Consider the following 7,491-nt stretch of genomic DNA (forward strand, 5'->3'; position numbering starts at 1 on the left):
ACCTTCCTTTGGATTAGCTCATTTGGATGCTATTCAGCAGATGCTGAATAACATAATGGATCTACATTTTTCAGTCTATGAAGGATTCTTATCATACTGACTTGGAGCAATTTGAGGAATGTCAGGTCGCTTACATTGATAACCACCGTCAGCCCTTGAGGAGCTTTGTTCAAACCACTGCTGAGGCACATAATAACAGGTTTTGTGCAGAATTTGAAAAGCTGAGAGTTCTCATCAAGGGAGATAGCAGTCTGACAGTTCCTGATGATAGAAATCTTCCTCCTCATCCTTAGTTAGAAGACTTTAGACCCTAGGATGCCTTAGGTTTATTTCTTCTAAGGGCTAATTTCAGGATTGTACTACTTTGTTCTCTTGAGAAATATTTTCTCTTTGCTTTTATTGGGTTTTAATAGTTACTATCTACTTTTGCTGAAATTTTATCACTTCATATTCATGATATTGAACTTTGATTGTTACTGGTTTTATTTCAATTGCTTATATCATATGCGTATTTATGTCATATATAGTATGAATGTGTGTTTAATGGTTCTTGACCATGATTGGTTATATGCATTTATCCTGTATGATTAAGCTTGTTGTTTACATGCTATTATATCAATGCTTGATCATTCTATGTTTAACTAGTTATTGTATAATCATCTATGCCATTAAAACTACTCATCTACTATTTTTTGTCCATTTAATCTATTAACACATGTATTTAATCGATTAATTGTTGTTAACAAGAGCACTTGTTCAAGCTTCCTTCAACTGGTTAATTAGTTAAATTCCAAAAATTAATTGATTGATTATAGTTTTGATATCATTACATAACTCTTCTTACTTTTGACTATATTGATTAGTTTATCTTTTTTATAATGTCAAAAGGGGGAGAAAGATTGTTTTATTGTTTGATGTGTTTGGAGGTTGTAAAATAACAAAATCAACTCCCGTTTTTTGTTTTCGCTACCTACTTACATTAAGGGGGAGCAATGCACTTTAACTTTGAAATTAACAACCATGCATTCTATAACCATCATCAAGCTAGGCATCAAACAAGATTTGGTGTGGTGTTTGTCATCATCAAAAATGGAGAGATTGAAAGTGCGAAGTGTCAAGTAGAGCACTATTGGATTGCCTATATTTTGATGAAGACAAGGATTTAGTGAAAGCTTGAAGATGACTCAACAATGAATATGCCATGGACTCAAGAGTTTCATATCTAGACTAGGTTCTTTAATAGAGTTATTTTTAGAAGTCTAAGATGTTTGTCTTAGATATTGATTCTAGGTTAGGTAAACCTAGATGCAATTCTCACAAGCCTTAAAAATAATCATTTCATTTACATAAGACATTCCATCTAGATCATTATGTGTTCATGCATTAATCATACATGTTACTTGTGCATCCTAGGCATAATATATTGGTAAAACATGTATAGTTGATAAGCATAACATATAGGTTGTTCACCATTTAATCATTTAGCTGAAAATGTGCAAGTTAATCGATTAATGGATGTGTTAATTGATTAATGTGATTACAGTTTTAAAAGATAACTGAAAACCAGAAAACATTTCTTCCAAACAAACCATTAATCGATTAAATATGTACTTAATCGATTAATTGGGACTCATAAAGGTTTTCTATAAAAATTGTGTTTTCAGATCATGTACCATACATCATATAATTCATTTTTAGAAATTGCAAGTTGCATATTTTCGTGCTTAATTGTGTCATATAGGCATATTTAAATGCATTGTGAGATAGTAAGAGATAGTACCATTTTTAGGCTTTAATTGTGATTATATTGCATGTGGTTTATGTGATAACATTCCTATATTTTCTTGCATGTTTTCTTGCATTTCTTTTCGAGAATTTTAGGGTAGAAATTTTGTGTTTATGCATTTTCATAAACTCGGTTGAGTCGTAAGAGTTCCACAACTCATTGTTAAAGTCGCGTAGAGGAGAGCCGTCACTAGCCAGGTCTCTAACTTCGAGAAATAACTCCTCGTCCAAAATTATTATCCTTCCTTTAACAACACTAACATACCTCCCATCCTTATATTGAAAGTTTCTATAAAATTCTCGAACTAGAGAGGGGAAATTATTACCATTAAGCTCCTGAAAAGTGGTAGCTCCTTGAGCCTCTAATTCTAGCGGGAATTGAAAGCCTTGCTCCATGATAAGTGTCTAAAACAACTTAATTTCATTTAATTTTTATGGCACTTGTCCCAATCAAACATGTGAAAACCCACATTATTATACTATGATGAAATATCAATCATTATAAGTCTCATCCTGAAACTTTGTATGTGATTACACTCACCAAATCTCATCTTTTATAAGTACACCACTTCTAAAGTCACTATATCCCTTTCACTACACCCTAAGGTGAAATATACAAAAAAATAGTAATGAAGATCTTTATTTCTAGGGCTAGGATTGCTATATACAACAATTTCAATAATCAATCCTTGTATGTTAATCACCAAAAGTATAACACAAACTCTCAAGTGTTTTAAGTGTATAATACTTGGAAGAAAACACTTGAAAACAACTTTTCAGAAAGTTTGAATAAGTTGTTTGCAAAAGGGCAGAAAGTGTATTGTGATTGATTAAAAAGTTGTTTGAAATTTCTGTGTTCGAATATGAATGCTAATGGCCTTTAAATAGGCTTACAACCAACCATCTTATCCATACATGAAGGTAGGAGTCGATTGAAGTAGCATCCATACGTTTTGGGAGAAGTTGTTTTTGTTTGAATTTAAAAAGCTATTGTAACAACTATGAGTAATCGCCTAGTCAAGATAGGTAATCGCTTACCAAAAGATTCTATCCCATTGAGTAATCGATTACTATGAGTTATTTTTGCTTGTAACTTGTTACTCAGTTTGGGTAATCGGTTACTCTGTCATAATAACCAATTACTTAGTTCGAGTAACCTGTTACTCAGCTTTTTGAAAGTTTAAGTTCACTTTTTAAACAAAGTTTAATACATTTAAAAAATATTTCCTAAGAACATTTGGTGATACTTAAAGTAAATGACTTTAGGATAGAAGTATCTATCTTAGAAAGCTAATAAGTATTGATCTTATGTTTAGCATGCTTCTAACTCTTCAAGGTCATCAATCATTTTACTTCTTTTTGTAATATTGGTATCTTCATCAAAATTCAGTTAAGGTTAGGAGGAAGATCTTCTTCACAAGAATACCTGATTTCCAAGTAGACGGACATATCTATAATTTCTCAATCAAGGGATTAAAGTTAGATCTCCTGATCCTCCATTGAACCAACGAGACTCCTAATTAGTGATCCACATTAGAGACAACACGTATGCCATGATGCTCATGAGATTATTCTTCTTTCTCTTAGTCGCATTCTTGGAGCAAAGAAACTTAGACTTATCGACATTTACTTTCATCCCTGACGCTTTGACAAAATTTATGTAGAGTACAAGTGAGGAGTCTAACTTGTGAGTGTGTTCGATGCTTTGCAGAACAACATAACATCATCCACAATAGTAAGTGGGAGATATGGGCATACTCGAAAGTTTCAGGGGTTTTCAAACACCAAGATTCACCTTCTAATGAATAAGAAGGGACAATTTTTCCATACACAAAACAAATAGATAAGGTGACATGGGGTCACCCTAGCAAAGACCTCTAGAGGCTTTGAAACCTTCCAAGCGAGAGCGCTTCCAAAGGAGGAACATGCTTAAGGCTCTTACACACCACATAATTTATTAATTTCTAAGATTATTGTACAACTTTTATAACTTAAATAATTAATAAATAGTAATACTTTATTATATAGCTACAAATATTCACCAATAAGGGATTAACCTATTTGTTAGGTAAATCTTCACCCTCAAGTGTCGTGTACAAACTCAAAGGTACAAAATAGATTCCCAGAATATAAACTTATAGAGAGGGGCAAATACAACTTTTGAAATAAGTAAATAGTCACTTTGATTCATGAAAAAATCGTGATCAACCAAATTAGTGCATGAAGAATTATGTACAGGAACTTCCCGGTTAGCTCAGTAACGCTTGCTGACATGACACTAATCACGTTAAGTGCGAGACCCCTGAAAATATATTGACATGGATGACCCAAAAATAGACATTAAACCCATTAATAATCCATCATTCATAAACCCACAACACAATCAAACATTGAATGGCAAACAATCATATACAAGAATTATTGCTTGTTCTTTATTCCAATGTGGACTTCATCGTCGATTCAACGTCTGCAACTCTTCACTTACCTTGTATCAAGGTGGCCTCACGTTCTGCAACTTCTCTAGTCCTTACCCAGGGAAACGAAGGGTCTCCGAAGCACACAATGGTGGTCTTATGTTCTTCAACTTCTTCATTACATGCTTCCCAGGGAGCTTCCAGTAGAGAGTTCCCAAGACAGGTTCCCTACATCATAAATAAATATTATAGAAAATATCGTAAACAATTGAGACAATGTAAAGAGAATAAGACAATGATCTTATTCTCAAAAGTAGAGTTTAGCTTTGCTGTGCGAGCTTCATTTGATAATAAACCAAAATGAACATGAGCATGTAAGAATGTCTATTGTGATATTATTTTGTTTTAAATAAGTATAATTCTTGAATTGGAGAGTTGTAAATAAAATGGTAAGACTCTTGGAAAAGAGTCTATATATAGTTGTTTGATGGAAGCATTATACTTATTAGAAAAAAGATTTTAAACATAGTCTCAATCTCTGCCCAGAAATATTACTCTATTAGCCATCAACAAAGAAGAGCATATAAAGAAAACGATAAAAAAGTTTCTCTATTGATAAAGAACAACACACAACAAACAAAAGAAAAGGAAAATAGAATATGAATGACATTGATTATGTTGTTTACGTTTCTATTATGATAGAACTCTATATGTACAGGAACGTAAATAAAAGAGAACACTGTTGAAATGTAACCTTAATTGGAAAAGAAAGAAATAGTCAAACTTTATTTGTAGAAACAATTTTGTTTTTGTTTATTTTAGAAGGATCGTTTCCTTTAGGTTACTATTCCTCTTCTAGTTTTGTACATTAAAACTGTGCAAAGTATGTGTACAATCCAAAGGTGACTGTGCAAAATTTGTTTTAATGAACTACGCATTGTTACTAATGTCACCTAATCTCCTTCTGTTCTTGAAATGACGCGCTATTTATATATAAAGAAACAAGATAGTTAGAAATTATATATTATATATTTGTATTTTGTGTAACATTGTCCACTATACACTGTTTATATTATGCATTCTGCATTATGTGTGCATTGTGAGTTTCGTACTGTGTTATGTTTACATTTTGCATTATATATATTGGAAAGAAACAATAACAGAATATATGTACATAAATTGCAGAAAGAAACAGTTACTACGAAATATATATATATATATATATATATATATATATATATTATAGTGAATTGTTTTTATGCAATTGTTTGATGAATATGTATATAACTTTGTAATTTATAAGCAATTTTGGGAGTCATATGTATGTATATTATGACTTGTTAGATGTTTAGAATTATTGTATGATAGATTTATTAATCGCCAACGTGGTTAAATCTTTATGTTAATTAATTCCAAATTATATGATCATATTTCATTTGTTTGGAATCATTGTATGATAGGTTTGTTAATCACCAAAGTGATCAAATCTTTATGTTTATTTAATTCCAAAATTATATGATCATATTTCATTTACTCATCAATTTGATACTATGAATGATATAATAATTATTTGTTTATGAGTAAATTGAAGTTCATTATTATACGACAGTTAAGAATCGCCCAAAGGTTGATTATTAGTTCTTATAATCATTGAGCATGAATTTTGGTACTGTAAATGTATCATTAGTTATATTTATATATCCAAAGATAGTAAATGTTTCTAATATATGCATGTATCATTGTCAAATTATGTGAATTTCTTTTAGTATCATTATGTTTAGTATGATATATTAATGAATTACCAGAGGTAAACATTAATATACACTTATGAAGTAGTCTGAATTAATTTAGCATGTTAGCATTTAACTCAAGGTCTTAATATTTTTGTTTGATTTTATTGATTGCAGTACAAGTTGCTTTGCATTCACAATTAACATCTCTTCCAACTTTCAATGGACTTAACTTCTCTGAATTGAGTGAACAAATCCAATTTTACCTTGGGGTAATGGATTTGGATTTATCACTTAGAGAAAATAAGTCAAGTGCTATTACTAATATAAGCACTAAAGAACATAAAGTTCATTATAGAAACTGGGAAAGATCAAACAGATTGAGTCTAATGTATATGCGAATGAGTATTGCTGGCAACATTAAGTCAACTCTTCCTGAAACTGAAAGTGCTAAAGTTTTTGGAAGAGCGCTCCCAAACTACTTACAAGTCTCTTGATGGGACACTAATGAGTACATTGACCACCATGAAATTTGATGGTTCTCGTACTATGCATGAACATGTCATTGAAATGACAAACATTGCGCAAGACTTAACATATTAGGAATGGATGTGGATGAAAACTTCCTTGTACAATTTATACTAAATTCATTACCCTCTTAATATGGTCCTTTCCAAATGAACTATAACACCATGAAAGAAAAATGGAATGTGCATGAATTGCATATAATGTTAGTTCAAGAGAAAACCAGAATGAGGAGCCAATGAAATCATTCCATCAATAATGTTAATCATCAAGGAGCTAAAGAGAAAGTCACTAAGAAACATGACAAGAAAGGGAAGGGACTCTTAAAGATAAATGAGTCATCTTCTCAAATCCATAAGAAGGAACATCATGATAACAAATTTCGTTTCTGTAGAAAGATTGGACATTTCCAAAAGGATTGTCCAAAACGCAAAGGTTGGTTTGAAAAGAAAGGTAAGCCTAGTGCTTATGTATGTTTTGAATCAAACTTAGCAGAAGTTCCTTATAATACTTGGTGGATTGACTCTGGATGTACTGCTCATGTTTCTAATACTATGCAGGGATTCATTATGACCTGAACTACAAGACCAAATAAAAAATCTGTCTTTATGGGGAATAGAGTGAAGGTTCTAGTGAAAGCCGTCGGGACTTATCGTAATCCTTGACACCGGACATCATTTATATTTATTTAAAACCCTTTATGTTACAAATATATCTAGGAATTTGGTTTCTTTATCTAAACTTGATGTTGTTGGATACCTTTTAAATTTGGTAATGAATGTTTCAGTTTGTATAAATATACTCATTTAATTGGTAATGGTATATTATGTGATGGATTGTACAAGTTAAATCTTGATAATCTTTTCTCTGAAACACTTTTAACCTTGCATCATAACGTTGGAATTAAGCGTGGCTTAATTGATGAACGTTCTGCTTACTTGTGGCATAAACGTTTGGAACATATTTCCAAAGAAAGAATGAAAAGATTAGTAAAGAATGAAATCCTTCCGGATTTAGAATTTACAGATCTAAATATC

Source organism: Lupinus angustifolius, chromosome LG15 (genome assembly GCF_001865875.1).
Source record: "Lupinus angustifolius cultivar Tanjil chromosome LG15, LupAngTanjil_v1.0, whole genome shotgun sequence".
NCBI classification, from domain to species: Eukaryota; Viridiplantae; Streptophyta; class Magnoliopsida; order Fabales; family Fabaceae; genus Lupinus; species Lupinus angustifolius.